The sequence below is a fragment of the Macaca mulatta genome, chromosome 15 (genome assembly GCF_049350105.2).
Source record: "Macaca mulatta isolate MMU2019108-1 chromosome 15, T2T-MMU8v2.0, whole genome shotgun sequence".
NCBI lineage: Eukaryota > Metazoa > Chordata > Mammalia > Primates > Cercopithecidae > Macaca > Macaca mulatta.
The window spans coordinates 48,340,219-48,359,611 of record NC_133420.1 but is presented as its reverse complement, the minus strand read 5'-3'; the positions used below and the strand labels follow the sequence as shown (position 1 = coordinate 48,359,611).

The 19,393-nt window shown below is 45.9% G+C and overlaps 1 protein-coding gene across 7 annotated transcripts in view; it reads left to right on the top strand.

Annotated features, from left to right (window-relative positions):
* Nucleotides 1-19,393, top strand: part of PALM2AKAP2 (PALM2 and AKAP2 fusion) — a 525,798-nt gene that overhangs the window by 398,303 nt on the left and 108,102 nt on the right. For 2 of the 7 annotated variants that reach the window (XM_028834344.2, XM_077965343.1), the window contains exon 1: nucleotides 6,880-7,016. The gene's annotated coding sequence lies outside the window, so the exon portion shown is untranslated. 7 annotated transcript variants of the gene reach the window in all.

The window sequence follows — 19,393 nt, the reverse complement described above, 5'->3', positions numbered from 1 at the left end:
ATAGATAGAATGCTGGAAAACAGTGCCAATAGTGGTGTGGAGTCCCAGAAGACAGCTTTCAGTGAGTCAACCAAGTGAATTTCTTCTCATTAGGGACCTGCATTTTAAATGCAAATCTATTTTTCTTTTCCGGTGGTGCTTAACTTCTCTTCAATTTTAGATAAAACAGGAAATTATTTTTTAAAAATATTTTTTAAAAAATAGGACCGTAACATTTTTCTAGTAATTTGCAAGTGTTTCCCTCAGAACTTTTAAGCACAGGCTGTTAATTTAAGGGAAGAACCATAAGGATTTTTCAGTCATATTAGGGGGAAAAGGACCAAATCTTGAGATTTTAAATTTTAAGAATTCTGATTCTCTCATGGATGGTCTTTGTGCTAGTCTCTGATTTGCTTGTCAAATGTTTTAGTATTGAGAACTATCCAATGAGAAAATGGACTTTTTCCTTCTAGTATACTGAACAGATTAAATGACTTTCCTAGTGTTAAGAATAAGTTAATTACTTCTCTAAGTAACCATTACAATTATAAGGTGTTAAGATCATTTAAATACGGAGAATAATAATAGCTTCTATAGCATATTAAAAGCCTCTGTTAGATTGGGACCATGGCCAACATAAAATCACTTTAGAAACCACAATAGCTTATGATGCAATCAACTAAAGTACCCATACCCATATTGTTTTTGAAGATTTTCCAACTCATTAACACCTTCTTTATAGCTCCCTCTCCCTCTCCTCTCTTCTCCTCTCCTTCTTTCCTTCCTTCCTTTGTACTTCCTTTCTATGTATTCTCCTGTCTTCCTTCTCTCCTTCCTTCATTCCTTCCTTCCCTCCTTCCTTTCCTTTCTTCTCTTTTTAGACTACTGTCTAGTTAATTTTAGGAGCAAGCATTGCAAACTCAAATACCTTGGAAGCCAGACAGATAACATAAATGAGTAAAACTGCCAGGTATCAGAAACAGTTTGTGACTCCTATAAAGGGCTCAGGCATTGAGGAGTCCAAGTGCTGACTGCTAAGTAATTCATAGAGTTGTTGAATGGCTAATTGTAGCCTTGACCTCCTGGGTCCAAGCAATCCTCCCATCTCAGCCTCCCAAGCAGCTGGGACTACAAGCATGTCACCACACCCACTAACTTTTTTATTTTTTGTAGAGATGGGGTCTCACCATGTTGCCCAGGCTGGTCTCAAATTTCTGGGCTCAAGTCATCCTCCCACCTTGGCTTCCCAAAGTGTTGGGATTACAGGTGTGAGTCACCACACCCAGCCCAGGTTGTTTTTTTTTTTTTTTTTTTGAGACGGAGTCTCGCGCTGTGTCACCCAGGCTGGAGTGCAGTGGCGCGATCTCGGCTCACTGCAAGCTCCGCCTCCCAGGTTCACGCCATTCTCCTGCCTCAGCCTCTGAGTAGCTGGGACTACAGGCGCCCGCCACCACGCCCGGCTATTTTTTTGTATTTTTAGTAGAGATGGGGTTTCACCATGTTAGCCAGGATGGTCTCGATCTCCTGACCTCGTGATCCACCCGCCTCGGCCTCCCAAAGTGCTGGGATTACAGGCTTGAGCCACCGCGCCCGGCCGTTTTTTTCCTATTGAGTTGGTAGTTTTCTTCAGTTTTCTTATTGATTTGCAAAAACTCTTCACATATGAGGAATAGTAACTCACTGTCATATATGTTGCAAATATTTCCCCCAGTTTGTTTATTCTCTGAAATTTTCAGTGGTGCATCTGATCCTATGAGGATCCCACTGGGCTTGGGATTACTGCTAACTTTTCAGTGAACTCACCCGCTGTTTGGTGGGAAAGCCCTAGGGACATAGAGCTATTCATTTGGTGTGAGTCTTTTTGTTTCTGTTGTTCTTTGCTTTTCCTGCTTTTTCTTTTTTTTCTTTCTTTCTTTCTTTTTTTTTTTTTTGAGAGATGAAGTCTCATTCTGTCGCCCAGGCTGAAGTGTAGTTGCCTCATCTCAGCTCACTGCAACTTCTGCCTCCAGGGTTCAAGTGATTATCCTGCCTGAGCCTCCCAAGTAGCTGGGATTACAGGCACCTGTCACCACACCCAGGTAATTTTTGTATTTTCAGTAGAAATGGGGTTTCACCACGTTGGCCAGGCTGGTCTTGAACTACTGACTTCAGGTGATCCACCCACCTTGGCCTCCCAAAGTGTTGGGATTATAAGAGTGAGCCACTGCATCCAGCCTTCCCTCTTTTTCTTACTTATTTTTTTTTTTTTAAATTTTCTAGCCAACCTTTATTATCTGTGGGACACATGTAGCACTTGTGAATTACTCCCAACTTTTTGGTCTTTCGCCTTGCTAGGAGGCGGAAATAGTAAATTCCCTTTTATGATGCACTGTCTTGCCCCTACCTTCTTGTTTTCAGATCAGTTCTCTGAGACACTTATAAGTCTATTTTTCAGCTTCTACTGTTCTCTAAGTTTGGGGCATGTGTCTACTGCTAGATCATTATTATTTGCTGGATTTAGTTCATTTTGGTCAGTTTGGGGAGAGAGGGAGAAGAGCTTCTTTGAACCTGTATCTAGGCTAACTTCTTCCTCAGAAAACTATTCTTTGTGTGTTTTTCTAGAAAGAACATTCTACTTCTTGAGTCCCCTGGAGGCCACTCTTTCTCAGGGGTGTAGTTTAAAGTGGGCCAGCAGCATGGGAGAGGCAATGTGAGTAAAAATGTACACTTAGGCCACAATGAAAGAAATCTTGATTTCCTCTCCCCGCAAAAAAATTTCCATGGAAGATTTGGCGCCCTTGATGGTATAGGGCCTGCGGGAACATGTAATATTTACACGTTCGAGTTATATTTCTCTCACATAATTAATAGCCATTTATTTTATTCAAATATGCTCCTAAAGTACATCTAGGAGAGTAAATATGCTTCTTTTATTATAAAATATTTTCAGCTCTAATAATCGTTATTATGTTAACACACATATGACGTGATGAACCACGAGCAGGCAGTGGGTGATAAAGCTAACCTTGCCCATTGCCAGTGTTTCCCAAACTTTCTTTTTTTTTTTTTTGAGACGGAGTCTCGCTCTGTCGCCCAGGCTGGAGTGCAGTGGCGCGATCTCGGCTCACTGCAAGCTCCGCCTCCCGGGTTCACGCCATTCTCCTGCCTCAGCCTCCCGAGTAGCTGGGACTACAGGCGCCCACAACCGCGCCCGGCTAATTTTTTGTATTTTTAGTAGAGACGGGGTTTCACCGTGGTCTCGATCTCCTGACCTTGTGATCCGCCCGCCTCGGCCTCCCAAAGTGCTGGGATTACAGGCGTGAGCCACCGTGCCCGGCCTGTTTCCCAAACTTTCATGTTTTTTAAGAATCATCTGGCCGGGCGCGGTGGCTCAAGCCTGTAATCCCAGCACTTTGGGAGGCCGAGACGGGCGGATCACGAGGTCAGGAGATCAAGACCATCCTGGCTAACACGGTGAAACCCCATCTCTACTAAAAAATACAAAAAAAAAACTAGCCGGGCGCGGTGGCGGGCGCCTGTAGTCCCAACTACTCGGGAGGCTGAGGCAGGAGAATGGCGTAAACCCGGGAGGCGGAGCTTGCAGTGAGCTGGGATCCGGCCACTGCACTCCAGCCTGGGCGACAGAGCCAGACTCCCTCTCAAAAAAAAAAAAAAAAAAAAAAAAAAAAAAAAGAATCATCTGGGAGCTGTTAATGCAGTTTCATTGGCCCCGCCCCACACATCCAGGTTCAGTAAAGGTAGAGCCCAGGAATGTGCCTTTTTTTTTTTTTTTCTTTTTTTGTTTGAGACACAGCCTGTCTCTGTCGCCCAGGCTGGAGTGCAGTGGCATAATCTCAGCTCACTGCAACCTCTGCCGCCCGGGTTCAAGCGATTCTCCTGCCTCAGCCTCCCGAGTAGCTGGGATTACAGGCGCCTGCCACCGCGCCTGGCTAATTTTTAGATTTTTAGTAGAGATGGGGTTTCACCATCTTGGCCAGGCTGGTCTTGAACTCCTGACCTTGTGATCCACCCGCCTTGGCCTCCCAAAGTGCTGGGATTACAGGCGTGAGCCACTGCACCCGGCCGGATTCTGCCTTTTTAACAAGCACCAAGGTGGCCCTACTATCTGTGGTCTTTAGTACTGGCTTTGAAAAATTCTGGGGCAAGATATCTCAACCTCAGCATTACTGACATTTAGGGCTCAATAATTCTTTGTTGGTGGGGCGCTGTCCTGTAGATGCTGGTAGCAACCCCACTAATCGTGACAATAAGAAATGTCTCTAGACATTGCCAAAATGTCCCCTGGGGAGTTCAATCACCCTCAATTGGGAACCACTGGCCTAGGAGAAAATAAATGAGAAAATGTTAATTAAAAACAGTGTTTACTTTTGCATGCAGCCATTCATACTCTTGCATGGATTTCATTGAACAAATTAAACAACTATTTCTGAGCATCTGGTATGTACCAAGCCTTTTATATTAAAAATATTTAATCATGGCTACCTCTTTAATAATTTGGAAGATGGAAGAAAACAAATGTTCTTATAAATTAGTATCTATTGAGCATATATTTTCCTAAATTAGTATTCCTAATAGGTTTTGAATAATATTCTAGAACTTTAAAATTAATATTAATAAAGCATTGACATTGCTTTAGTAAAGAAGCAATTCAGAATAAAGTTGGTATCTTTTTTTTGTTGTTGTTGTTTTTGAGATGCAGTTTGCTCTTGTTGCCCAGGCTGGAGTGCAATGGCACGATCTTGGCTCACTGCAACCTCCTCCTCCCAGGTTCAAACGATTCTCCTGCCTCAGCCTCCCGAGAAGCTGGGATTGAAGGCATGTGCCACCACGCCCGGCTAATTTTGCATTTTTAGTAGAGACGGGGTTTCTCCATGTTGGTCAGCCTGGTCTCGAACTCCCGACCTCAGGTGATCCGCCCGCCTCGGCCTCCCAAAGTGCTGGGATTACAGGCATGGGCCACCATGCCCGGCCTTGCTTTACTCTTCCTAATAATGAAACTAATTTTGTTTGTAAATTTTACACTTATTCAAATTTAGGAAAATATGAGAAGAGAATGATGAAGTACCTGCCGTGATACTGTTTACAACATCTCACATCTGATGTAATTCTAAAATTCTTCCTTAGAGAGTCTATGGTCCATATAAATAAACAACTGTGATACCCAAGCACACTCATTTTAATGTGAGTTTTTCACATGATATTAAAATGTTAAAAATAGGTCAGTATGTAGGGCACCCAAGCATTTAATTCCTTAAATCGGAGACATGAGGAGAAAAAAATGAAAAGGAAGGAAGAAATAAGGAAAAGGAAGGAAGGAAGACAAAGTTGAGTCAAGGCTGAAGCTCTGTCATCTCTGAGCACTGGCTAGTAAATTCTGTTGAAATTCAACAGTATAAGAGACAAACAGGCGAAAAGGATGGTGAAACCATTTCCAAATATCGAGAAAAAAGAGCCTCTTGACATTCAGGAACCCTGAGAACAGCTGATGTCCCATTGTAGACTTCATCCTCTTGGGTGAAAGTGTGAATAGAGCTCAAGGCAGGGAAGAAGCCTTTTCTCTGGAGGTGCTATTTATGGTGCCCTTAGCCTGGATGGGCTTTCAGGGTAGTTCCCAAGGGTATCATTTCTTTGTATTGGAAATCAGGGACCTCAGTGGGTTAGGAAAGTAGAATCAGTCCATAGCTATTGTCTTTCCCTGCTGTGTTTGACATGTAAAATTGACTCCCAGAAGAGCAACCCAGGGCCTTGTCAAGGGGTAGGGAAAACAGCAGACTGCCCTAGGGTGGAAATCTAACTGAGAGTGCAAGGGCGACTTGCAAAGCTGGGGAGAGAGAATTGCTGGAAAAATCATGCCTAGGGCAAAGCTGAATTCAAGAAATCTAACTTTTGTGATCTTCCTCGGCTGAGAATGAACGCCGCCACCTACAGCAGAGTAAGTCCACAGCTTGCTTTTGAAAAGTGTTGCTCTCTAGGTGGGCTGTTTGTGTGTGCGTGTCCTCTCTGAGGATTTCCAGACGGTTCATTTTCAAAGGGTCATTAACATTATTTAAATATTCATGTGGGGGAGGGGATGAGAGACTGAAATTTCAGACATCTCAAGAGTGAGGGATGGCTGGCCACCCGCCTAATACAGCCCCAGTCTGTGGATCCGCTGCCTCCTTCCCCCTCGGCTGGCTTTGTTAGCACACGCGCTCTGACACCGGGCCACCGGCTGCCACTACACGGAGGGCAGCAGGAAGGCTCTCGCGAGCCAGTGAGTTGGAAGCATCTCTGTCCACACCTCAGCCTCTGAACCCCATCGGGGGAGTCCCCAAACACGCGGCGACACCATTACTGCCACAAAGACGCACTTCGCAACCAGTTTCGGGGTCGCTCTGACCCTAAGGGCAGTCGTGGTGCTAGGTAAGGGACAAGGGGCTCTCTCCCCGCCTGAGTGGGAACTCAGTAGCTCCTGGCATTTAAGCGCACACAGGCACTCACACGCTTCCACATACGCTCATGCGCACATATGTGTACACCAACACACACGTCCACGTGTACACACAGCGACACGCCACCCCGCCCCAAAGCCCCGTGCGCTAACAAGTATCCACATACCCAGACACAGCGCTCCCCTGAGTTAGGAAATACTCAGCTTTGCGCGCCTCATCCATCCCTCCGTCTTTCCCTCCCTCCAGTCTCTCCATTCATTCATTTCTTGGTTTGTCCATAGATTCCGCCGAAGTCGCTGAGAGGAGAAGATGTGGGTGGATGGGGAGGAGAGGGGAGGGGAAGAGAGAGGAGGGCGGCCCCTGGGCTGGGCGACTGGAGGGGAAGCGAGGGGGCGGGGAAGGGGCGGGCCCCGGGAGTAGGCGGGCGGGGCTCCCCGCCCTCCAGCGCGCCCTGAGGCCGCCACTCCCTGCAGATGCGCTGGCCCCAGCCCGGGGCTGCCGCTCGCCTTTCCTCGGAGTCTCCTGGACCCCTGGAGCGGGAGGCAGCGGCCGCGCGGCGCTGGAGCAGAGCCCCAGGACTGCGCCTCCGGGAGCCGGAGCCCAGAGGTGGGTGTCCAAGCTGGGGCGGGGCTGGAGTGTCCTCGGGTGTGAGGAAGGGGTGGTCGAGGAAGGGCTGGAGATCTGGGAGTCCTCGGAAGCACCGCGGGCTTTTAAAGGGCTTTTTGTGGCCCTTGTCGAGCGGAGCGTGTGCTGGGAGAGGGCCCGGGTGGAGGGGCTGTGGCCATGTGGATTTGAATTCCTAGGTTTGTGGGAGGGCCAAGCCTTTGGCTACTTTGTTCAATGCTTATCGCTTATATATGCTTTAAAAAATAAACGCAGGACTCCGCTTCCCCCTGCATACACACAGAGCTGGGCTGTGCGTGTCCTTTTCAGGAAAAGCAGTGAAATCAAATGTGGTCGTGGCCGCGTCTCCTGCCCCGGGAGCTCTGGGAGGTGCAGCCGTTCCTTCTAGCTCGCAAGGAAGGCGTGGGTCCTGCCTTTTGGGTGGCAGAGCCGGGGGCATTTTCGCAAGTCCTAAACTTTTCAGAGAGACTGAAGTCAGGAAGGACCCGGCCCCGGCCCCAGCCGGAGTCTTTCGGAATAGGGTCCAGGGAGCTGAACTCGGGAGATGATGCAGGAGGAGCCAGCAGCCTCTTCTGCCCTGGGAGGAAGAACGCGGTCCGGGTCCGAGCTGAGCCAGTTCGACCTGAGGCTAGGACCTCAGCAGTTAGAATGTGGTATCTTATCCGGGATAAAGCCGGAGTTTGCGTCTCTGTGGGCCCTTCTTGGGGACACTCTGGGGTATGGGAGGAGCAGACCGTGGGGGAGAGTATTGGATAAGCCGTGCCTGAAATGTCCGTAGAGGCGCGCCCGCAAGGGCCAGAGCAAGGAGGCACTGGTGGCCCCGAGAAATCCCAGAGAAACGGAGTGGACGGGAGGGGAGTAAAACGGAGCCCGGGAGAGCCGGAATCCCGCAGCAGGGAGCTGTGGCGCTGGTAGCCGGGTGAGGACTGAAGGCAAAGGGCGAGACGGCGTGCAGCCGGGCTGCCGAGCTCTCCAACCCGGATGCCAGGCGCTCACCAGCCCGAGGGATCCCTCCCGACCCACAAAGAGGGCGTCTGGGAGGTGACTTGTTTAGAGAGATGGTGGATTCCCCCTCTAGACCCAGGAAAGCCAGTTTCCCGTGTAGGGTAGCAGGGGTTTGGCTTTGATAGGCTGCGTGGTCAGATCAGACTTTGACATATCATTACCCTTCCCTGTAGCAGTTTTAAATGCAGCGCAGGTGATTTGGGAAGACTTCCTAAATGTATAATATTTCTCTTTGAAAAGAAACTTCACCTACTCATAAGTCTATACGCCTCTCTCTGTACTGCATCTTGGAATCTGTGAACAAGCCCGTGTCTCCCAGGAAGCGCTCTTCTATCTCAATTCGCGTTTCACAGGCTCCTGGAGACTGCATGAGTACAAACTCCTCTCACCATTGGGATCCCAGGGAATTTGCTTCCTTGTCTTTTGTTCTGATTAGAGTTCATTTAAGCATCACACTTTTCTTTCTGGAAACGTTCTTAATTTAAATTTAACTAAACTTCTCTTTCTTCCAGTCTGGCAGCTTCCCCAACATTCATGAATAAAATTTCATAATAACATGTCTAGAAATGAGGTGTATCCAGTAAGGAGTTTACTCTGTTTCTTTAAACATAAAGACTTGGCCTAAAGAGTGTTTCAAGCAATGCTCCGCTGCCAGCTGTCTCCTCCCCAGTTTTGATCCTTGGACCTTTCTTTTTCTTTCTTTCTTTCTTTTTTCTTTTTTTGAGACGAAATTTCACTCTTGTTGCCCAGGCTGGATGCAATGACGTGATCTCAGCTCACTGCAACTTCCCCTTCCTGGGTTCCAGCGATTCTCCTGCATCAGCCTCCCAGGTTCCTGGGATTACAGGCTCCCATCACCACACCCAGCTAATTTTTGTATTTTTAGTAGAGACGGGGTTTCGCCATGTTGGCCAGGCTGGTCTCCAACTCTTGACCTTAGGTAATTCACCTGCCTCGGCCTCCCAAAGTGCTGGGATTACAAGCATGAGCCACCACACCCAGCCTGGCCCTTTCCTTAAAGGACATCTTCTCCTTTGAGTGGAGGCACACCAAGTTTCCTGCAATTATCTTGGACAGCACCAACAAAATAGTCCTGGGCCAGGGACAACAAAAGTAATGCTGCCTGTCTCCCAGTCCTTTACTTAACAGACTCTGCTGGAGAGTTCATTTCACTTTCTTTTTTTGGGATGCTGAGATGCTAGGATGAGAGGAATAGCTGGGCTTTGAGATGGGACAAACATTTTGAAATACTCATTATCTCATAGTTTTGGCATGACAGTTGGCACCACTTCCTGCCTGCAGAGTTTGAAGTTATTTCACTTTCATAAGTGCCTTATTCTGACTCAGTAGCCTCAGGACCTCAGGCTAATAAAGTGAAGTAGGTTGTCTTAACTTCGTTATCAAATGAGGGAAGAATGAATCCACTGGATTTATTTCTATAAGTTTAAATATTTTCTTAAAGAACTAACATCAAATATTACTTCCAAAAATGTAAACACTTTGGACTTTCTAGTCATTGTAATTATTATCTAGATAATTACAATAATCTAAACAATAACCATTACAGATTTGGTGAGCTCTTAAAATACCCATGTCCCAGATTTCTATCATGGTTATTACCAGCCTCTGCTTATTAAGGTAATGAGAAATGTTTCAAATGAAGATGAAATTGAAATTGAATTTGGATGGAGGTTGTGTTGAGGGATTTTAACAGTTGAAACAGGAGCATGCTAAAAACTTACTTCTGAAGACTACGGATAGACTGTTTAGTTCTAGTCTTTAGTTTTATACACGACTCAGCACCAGTAGAATTGGTGCTTTATCTTGAATTAGCTTTTGGAATGATTGTTTTTGATCTTGCGAAACATAGAAATCACTGCTTAGATTGTTAATCAGGGATTCTGTGTCAGCTATTGGAAGTGTGGAGTAATTGATTAGCATCCTAATGAGCTTCAACAATTTCAGTAAGTTTGGGTAGCAAATTGCACCTTTTTAAAAATTTTTTTTGAAACGGAGTCTCGCTCTGTCGCTCGGGCTGGAATGCAGTGGCATGATCTCGGCTCACTGCAAGCTCCACTTCCTGGGTTCACGCCATTCTCCTGCCTCAGCCTCCCAAGTAGCTGGGACTACAGGTGCCTACTACCACGCCCGGCTAATTTATTGTATTTTTAGTAGAGACGGGGTTTCACCGTGTTAGCCAGGATGGTCTCGATCTCCTGACCTTGTGATCCATCTGCCTTGGCCTCCCAAAGTGCTGGGATTATAGGCATGAGCCATCGCGTCTGGCCCACCATTTTCTTTGTACTATGCAAACTCAACACCCAGAGGCAGAATTTCTGTAAAGCTAAAAATAAAGGAACAGCTTCAACTTCAGATTGTCTCACTGGCATGAGCCTCACCCAGCAGCACTTCGGGTGGCTTGGGCCTCAGGGAAGAATGTTACCATGGATCATGATGGGAGTTAAGGTAATCCATATACATGTGTATCTTACTTTGTAAAATAATCCCCTCTATGAACATGTAACATTACTGTTCACATTTTGGACATTTTCCCTTCAAACACATTTTTCATGAGTATATTATAGGAGAGTTAAAACCATCTCTCTTCTATTTATATATTTATTTATTTATTTTTTGAGATGGAGTCTCCCTCTCTCTCCCAGGCTGGAGTGCAGTGGTGCCATCTCGGCTCACTGCAAGCTCTGCCTCCCAGGTTCAACCCATTCTCCTGCCTCAGCCTCCGGAATAGCTGGGACTACAGGAGCTCCCCACCGTGCCCAGCTAATGTTTTTGTAATTTTGGTAGAAACGGTGTTTCACCGTGTTAGCTAGCATGGTCTCGATCTCCTGACCTTGTGATCCGCCCGCCTTGGCCTCCCAAAGTGCTGGGATTACAGGCATGAGCCACCGTGCCCGGGAAAGCCATCTCTATTCTAAAAGGAAAATCTACCATTTTGCTCAGAGAGAAAGTTACTGAGTTTGTCTATGTGATTTTAAGTAGTATTTGATTAGAGTATTAAAGAAATGGGATACTTCAAGTAACATAACACCTGATATTTAAATTTAAGTTTTAAAAATGTATTTTACCCATTGTTAATGTTGCTAATGAAAGTGTTTCTAAGTCGTAACCCCTGGTTAGCTATTCTGCCTTCTTGCCTTGATAAGTTGACTGGTGGTGAATGTGCTGTTGTCCTTCCAATGACAGCTCAGGATTTTGTGGTCATCTCAGCATAATATTAGCATAGATATGAGTTGTGATTTTATAGGATTATGAAACTATAATTGTGGAACTCCTGCACGGCAGACTCTGGAGGCTAGTTTTTTAGAAAACTAAAATCCCTGGTATAAGCTTAATTTCTGTCATTTGCCTCATTTTCTTGAAAGTTGAGTGCCAGAAGAGAAAAGGATCGAGTCTCTCTTTTCTTTCTACAATAAAACAGAATGTACTTTCTCCAGGGCTTGGTTCCTTTTTCCTGTTGAGGTGGATTCTGAGATTGAGGAGGGGCTGGAGAAAACAGAGCGTGAGGGAAAGAGACTGAGAACATACTCAGGGTGCCCTCGCCTCTTTTTCCCTTTTGTGCTCCTGTCTCCCATCTAGGAGCACCAGGGCTACCAGTCCTTGTGGGAACAAGTTTGAGTAGGATCAAGAGACATGTAACTGGACCAGGCGCGGTGGCTCACACCTGTAATCCTGGCACTTTAGGAGGCTGAGGCAGGTGGATCACTCAAGGTCAGGATTTCGAGACCAGCCTGGCCAACGTGGTGAAACCCCGCCTCTACTAAAAGAATACAAAAATTAGCCAGGTGTGGTGGCAGGTGCCTGTAATTCCAGCTACTTGAGAGTTTGAAGCAGGAGAATTGCTTGAACCTGGGAGGCAGAGGTTGTAGTGAGCCAAGGTGGAGCCACTGCACTCCAGCCTGGTGACAGAGCGAGAACTCTGTCTCAGAAAAAAAAAAAAAAAAGAAAGAAAGAGAGAGAAAAAAGAGTCATGTAATTGGAATTTGTTCCCATCTTGGTGATAGTCTCAGAGTGCCTCACATAGGCCATGCAACTGGAGAAGGTGCCCTGTGGAGGCAGAATGCTGCTGCTGGGGTCCTTAACCAGGCAGAGGGTGGGTATGAGGATGAGATGATGTAGCTTTTTTTGAGTAGGTTTGAGGGGTTGGGTTTTTTTGTTTGTTTTTTCTTCTAAGCCTTGGAAGCATGCATGAACTGGTTGAGGGGAGTGTGACATGAATGCCAGGGAAGGGGAGAGACCCGTAGAACTTACTGGGGAAGGCCACTATGCTTTGAACCCCCTTTTTTTTCTTAGATATGGGCAGGGGCTTTGTGGTTGTTTTTGATGCCTGATTGGAGCAGATGGGGTGGCAAGGCCAAATATGCAGATATTGTAGTGCCCCCTTTATCCAGAACCATGATGTGACCAAAGCACCCTAGTGCCTCAGCCAAGTTCTCTGTGAGATCTTGGTCTGTCACATAAACAAAATCTTAGTTCATTCATCTATACAAACGGAGATACCAAAACCTACCTGTTTCAAAACTTGTGTAAAATCAGATGGATATGGAAGCACCTTGTACATGTTGTATTCCCCCCAAAGTTGGTTGTTCTTAAATTAACCAAAGCCTTCTTTTATCTTCATTACAGATGCAAATGATAAGTAAACAGTTTTTAATTAATTAATTTATTTATTGAGACAGGGTCTCACTCTGTCACCCAGGCTGGAGTGCAGTTGTGCGATCATAGCTCACTGCAGTCTCGAACTTCTGGGCTCAAGCGATCCTCTGGTCTCAGCCTCTTGAGTAGCTGGGACTACAGGTGCATGCCACCATGCCTGGCTGTTTTTCTGTTGTTTGTAGAGACAGGGTCTCACTACATTGACCAAGCTGGTCTTGAACTTCGGGACTCAAGCAATCCTCCCACCTCGGCCTGCCAAGCAGTTCCACAATTACACTCCCAAAGTACTGGGATAACAGGCATGAACCACCATGTGCTGGCCTAAAGTTAATACTTAAAATGCTAGCAGTTGTGCAGCAGATCAATTGTTCATCCTTCACACGAATTAAGTAGCTTTGAACATGGAAATTCTCTAAGCCTGACTGCCCCCTCCCCCGCTTTGGGGGTTTCTAGCTGATATTCTCTTACCCCCGAAGCACTTGCACTATTGGTAATTCTTCCATTTTTCATTACTTGATCCTTCTGTAAACTTTGAGTAAGTCAGGAATTGGTCCTCATTGGGACGATGGACCGCAATTTTCAGAACGATAATCCTGGTTTTTAAATTTTTTTAAAAATTTTTATTTATTTATTTATTTGAGACAGAGTTTTGTTCTTGTTGCCCAGGCTGGAGTGTAATGGCGCAATCTCGGCTCCCAGCAACCTCCGCCTCCTGGGTTCAAGTCATTCTCCTAATGTCATGCCCAGCTAATTTTTGTATTTTTAGTAGAGATAGGGTTTCACATGTCCAGGCTGGTCTCAAATTCCTGACCTCAGGTGATCTGCCCACCTTGGCCTCCCAAAGTGTTGGGATTACAGGCGTGAGCTGCCACACCTGGGGAAGGGGCCTCTTTTAATGAAAAGGTGAGGGCACTACTCCTATTCATTAGTGCTCTACCCTTACGACCTAATCACCTCCCAGAGGCCCTACCTCCTCATTCCATTATATTGGGGGTTAGGCATCAATATGTGAATTTTGGGGAGACACAAACATTCAGACCCTAGCAGGGACCCTGGAAAGGATTCTCATTGTGCAGAGTATGGATAAACAGTGATGCTAGAGCAGTTTTTCCAGGGTTGTCAGAGAGGGCTGAACTAGAAGTTTCCCCACTGTGCCTGGAGTGCCCTGGGTTGGTTGAGTGTAGGGTTTAGAAGATAATTTTGTCAGGACTCTTAAGTTTTTAGTCTTTTATGAGTTAGAAGAGTGTGGATATGTAACTGCCACCACACCACAGCAAGTTCCCACAAGAGAGAGGATTCCTCAGGTGGCCATCCTATCCAGACTCCATGGCTCTTTCCAGGGCATTTGTGGGAAACCTGTGGGGCTAGGACTGAGCTAGACTTTTTCTGTAGCTGAGACTGGTCCTGCAGACCCATTAAAGGTACCATGCCATCCCCTAGTAGGGGACAGAGAGGGATCCTCATTTGCCCCTCTTCCCGCCCAACAGTTGCCTGACTTCAGCCTTAATGCATAGCTCATCCAGGGTCCTCCTGAGCTCCCACCTGGTGAGGCGTGTGTGGAAGGTGTGAGGAGGGCCAAACCACATTTTCCTGGCAGTGGTTAACTGACTGTTTTCAGCCCGCCTCCCAGTGCAGCTGACTGCATCAGCTTATATTATCAAGATGGCATTCCCATGGTGGGATAATACAGCATCTTACTTTGTCTGGAGTGATGCCTCCCGTAAGTTTTTTGATGCCTCCTACAAATAGAGAAAGACACCATTGTTTAGCCATTTTTATTTGGGTGGGTTGGAGGAATGACTTTCCCAAAGGAATAAATCTTAGTTAATATTCCAGAAATTCAAGTACTTCTCAACCCTAATTGAAAGGCACTTTCAATTAAATTAAAATCAAGGTGGAGTTCATGTGCCATGTGCTGTGTGATTCTAAAGCCATGTTTTAGCTTGGCAAATTAGTATTTTGCATCAGAACATTTTATACTTGCAAAGGTTAGCAAGAATTTTCCTCAGACACAATTACAGATGAGCAGAATGTATTCATTTTTGGGGAAAAAGTGAACAGACTGTATTTGGAAACTTAGATCCTATCCAAAGCGCTTGATGATTCCTGTTTGGGATCATTTTTCCTTCAGAGAATAGTTCAGATCAGTATTAAATGCAGGGCAGAGATGGACTCAAGAGTGGGACGCATTGCTTTTGACTGGAATCACAATGTGTATATCATTTTAAATATTCTTTCTGTGGTATGTTTCATTATCAAAACAATCTATAGCTTCCAAAGGATGAAAGGTGTTATAGTGTGAGTGGCATAGAGGGTGTTGAGATAGAGGAATGAAAAGAGAAGAAATCTTTCCCTCTCCACTCACCATTCATAGAGGAACTAAGTTTTACCTTCTAGGGAATTCCCTGTAATTCCCAGGGATGCCTTGTTCTTGAAGTTCCCACGCAGGGTGGTAGGAGGAGCTAAGTGGGAAGGAATGTATATTTCTTGAGTGTCAGCTGGTAAGTTGGTTGCTTTACCTCCAGTTTTTTAGAGACAGGGTCTCACCGTGTCACCCAGGCTGGAGTACAGTGGCGTGATCATAGCTCACTGCAACCTTGAACTCCTATCTCCGCTATTTTACTTAATCTTTAGAGTCATCATCATTTTTCAAATGGAGATACTGAGGCATTTGGAAGTCACGTAACCAGCCAGGTGTCCCACAGCTACATAATGTCAGGTCAGTTTTCCTACCCAGCTCTTTTTTTTTTTTTTTTTTAAGAGAGTCTCGCTCTGCCAGCCTGGAGTGCAGTGGTGCCATCTCAGCTTACTGCAATCTCTGCCTCCCGGGTTCAAGCGATTTTCCTGCCTCAGCCTCCTGAGTAGCTGGGACTACAGGCCCCTGCCACCACGCCCAGCTAATTTTTTGTATTTTTAGTAGAGACGGGGTTTCACCATGTTAGCCAGGGTGGTCTCGATCTCCTGACCTCGTGATCCACCTGCCTCGGCCTCCCAAAGTGCTGGGATTACAGGCGTGAGCCACCACGCCTGGCCCTCTCCTTCTCTTACTAAACCAGTGCTATAGGGGCTTGCTACTCCAAGTGTGGTCTGGGTACCTGCAGCATTCCTGTCATCCAGGAGCATGTTAAAACTAGAGTATCCTGAACCCCATCCCAGACCTACTTAATCAGAATCTGCATTTTAGCAAAATCCCTAATGATTCCTGAACATGTTACTGTGTGAGGAAGCTCTGCTTAGAGGAGGAAGGTCTGGCAATTACCACTATGCATCCTGGCCAAGACTCAGGACTTGAATCCATGGACTGGATCCGAAAGATTGGCCTATCTCAGTGAGGGAGGAAGGGTGCTACTAGAATCTAATAGAGACCAGGGATGCAGCTAAACACCCTACAACACACAGGACACCCCCTTCCACCAACAAAGAATTATCCTGCACAAGATATCAATGGTGCTGATGTTGAAAAACCCTGGTCTAATTGTCTAGATCTAGAATTCACGTCTTGTAGATATGTTTCGGTAGCCTCAGATGTATGCAAATCTCTAGGAAGTAGATCTTAAAGGAGTTGATACAAATTGCAGAGTGCTATGCAAATGGGAATCTTTTTATTGGGACTTGAAAAGAGAAAAAGAGCTTAAATTGAAGCATGAAAGATTTCCATTAGAGTTTTGAGAGTGTCAGACTCTCAAACAATAATATCAAGGATGCAGTGGAAAAGTTTCTAAGCATGTACTGAGTACCCACCACTGAGGGTGCTACAAGGCAACATTCCCTCCCATTCCCAATCCTGCCTGGCAACAGTGCCTTCTGTTTCTTTGTTTTATTCCTAAGACTTGCCCTGGCCTTTATCCTACCTTTCAGTTCTCAAGCAAGATATGCTGGGTCAGTTGTGCCACCTGGAGGCTGGGGGAGGAATGCAAATAAATGAATAATTGGTAAAGGGAGCCAAAGCCTACCATCTTTTCCTACCATCTTTTCCTCCCTGCCTGTGTGGATCCACGCCTCACTGTTTCTTACTCAACTCCTTCAATTCCACGACACTGTAGCCATTTCCACTGGTGGACACCTATCCTCTCTCCCTCCTTCTTTCCCGTGCTCTTTAGATCCTGGCCCAGAACATCTGAAAAGATCTGTCCTCCATCGCCTGTCTCTCTCCCTTTTTTTTTTCTCTTTCTTCCTTTTTTTGAGATGGAGTCTCACTCTGTTGCCCAGCTGGAGTGCATTGGTGCGATCTCACTGCAACCTCTACCCACTGGGTTCAAGTGATTCTGCTGCCTCAGCCTCCCTAGTAGCTGGGATTACAGGCATGTGCCACCACGCCCAGCTAATTTTTGTATTTTGGGTAGAGACAGGGTTTCACCATGTTGGCCAGGCTGGTCTCGAACTCCTGACCTCAAGTGATCCATCTGCCTCGACCTCCCAAAGTGCTGGGATTACAGGTGTGAGCCACTGCACCCAGCTGATGGGAAATGTTTTGAAGTGAAATTATATCCAATAAAGAGCTCCTGTCATTCATCCAGTTGTGAGAGTCCCTTTGAGAGTTGCCAAAAATGTCTACTATCTTGTTTTTACTCTTAAATTAACTTGCTCTTTCTTGAAGTACAGAATTCTAAAACAGAGTTGGTGTTTTTGTTGTTGTTCTATTATGTCTTCCTGCTTTCTTTAGTTGTTTGTACTAGAATAATCATTTTCTACTACTTTTTTGTGGACATTATCCTTGAAATAGGTTATTCTAGACAAATTTTGGAACCCAAACTGGGTTTAAGACCAAGGCATTCCAAGAAAAATAAAATCTTTTTGCAATTTCTATGCATCATCTTTTCATAACTTTCATTCTCCCTTGCAAAGGAAATGTGGGGCTGTGGATGTGAAAGGAGGTGTGGGCAGTGACTGGTCAGCTGCAGAACATTCAAGCCTGGCCTTGGGACTCAGAGGCTAGGGCAGAAGAAGTCAGCGTGCTCGGCTTCTGGCCAGAGTGGAATGTGTCTTCCCAGGACTGGGAAGCCTGTGTTTTTTCACTCACCATCTGATCTGCTCCAGAGGGCTATACATTAGAAAAATAGGGAGCTATGGGGAATGACTGGGGGGTGAGGATCATGAGAGCAGTGTCTATGAAGGATTATCATTTATGCTCAGAAAGGGAAAATTTGGCACCTGGTCATCGATTTTTAGTACAGTAATTGTCTTGAGAAAAGTGTTTGAAAATCAATGTTAGAAACAATTTTTAAAATACATCAGTCTTAAAGGTACATAAACGAGAGGAAGAAAATCAGAGATCAGGGTGTCTGCAAGATGGTCTACTAGGCTTTTTATTATTGTAATTTGTGATTGAATGCCCTCTGTGGGCCAGGTAATTTTTTTTTTTTTTTTGAGATGAGTCTTGCTCTGTTGCCCAGGCTGGAATGCAGTGGTGTGATTTCAGCTCACTGCAACCTCCGCCTCCTGTGTTCAAGTGATTCTGCTGGCTTGGCCTCCCAAGTAGCTGAGACTATAGGTGCGCACCATGATGTCCAGCAAATATTTGTATTTTTAATATTTACCATGTTGGCCAGGCTGGTCTCGAACTCCTGATCTCAAGTAATCTGCCCATCTTGGCCTCCCAAAGTGCTGGGATGGGCCAGGTAATTTTGTTTTAGCCTCACAACTACTCTTTGGGGTCCTTGGATAGTGTTTTTTTTTTTTTTTTTTTTTTTTTTTTTTTTTTTTGAGACGGAGTCTCGCTCTGTCGCCCAGGCTGGAGTGCAGTGGCCAGATCTCAGCTCACTGCAAGCTCCGCCTCCCGGGTTCACGCCATTCTCCTGCCTCAGCCTCCCGAGTAGTTGGGACTACAGGCGCCCGCCACCGCGCCCGGCTAGTTTTCTGTATTTTTTAGTAGAGACGGGGTTTCACCGTGTTAGCCAGGATGGTCTCGATCTCCTGACCTTGTGATCCGCCCTTCTTGGCCTCCCAAAGTGCTGGGATTACAGGCTTAAGCCACCGCGCCCGGCCCCTTGGATAGTTTTTAATTCCATTTTGAAGACGGAAAAGTGAGATGAATTGGTCAAGGTCAGGCCCACAGGCCCTATTTTTTTCCCCTTACATTGTTTCTGTGCTGGGTGAGAACTGGTGCTGAGACAGCTGCTGTCTCCATAACCTCTCATGAGAAAAGAGGGTCGATGGGTCCAGGAGTTTTTGTTTGTTTGTTTATTTTAGATGGAGTCTCGCTCTGTTGCCCAGGCTGGAGTGCAGTGGCACGATCTCGGCTCACCGCAACCTCCACCTCCCGGGTTTGAGCGATTCTCCTGCCTCAGCCTCCTGAGTAGCTGGTAATACAGGTGCCCGCCACCATGCCCAGTTAATTTTTGTATTTTTAGTAGAGATGGGATTTCGCCATGTTGGCCAGGATAGTCTCCATCTACTGACCTCGTGATTCACTTGCCTCAGCCTCCCAAAGTGCTGGGATTACAGCAGGAGTTTTTACTCTAAATATTAAGTTAAGCTTACAAGTTAAGCTACTTGTAAGCTGTCTGAAGGTCTGTTTCCCTGAATGTGCAGTTCCTTAATTTTAAAGGCAATCTCTGCTTGTATGTCTTCTTAGAGACATTTGTCCCATTAAGGTAACCTCCTCTCCCAGCCCACACCTTCTAAAGTACCTTGTCACATCTCATGAACTCCACAAGGGTCTCTTGGGCATGATAATGTGT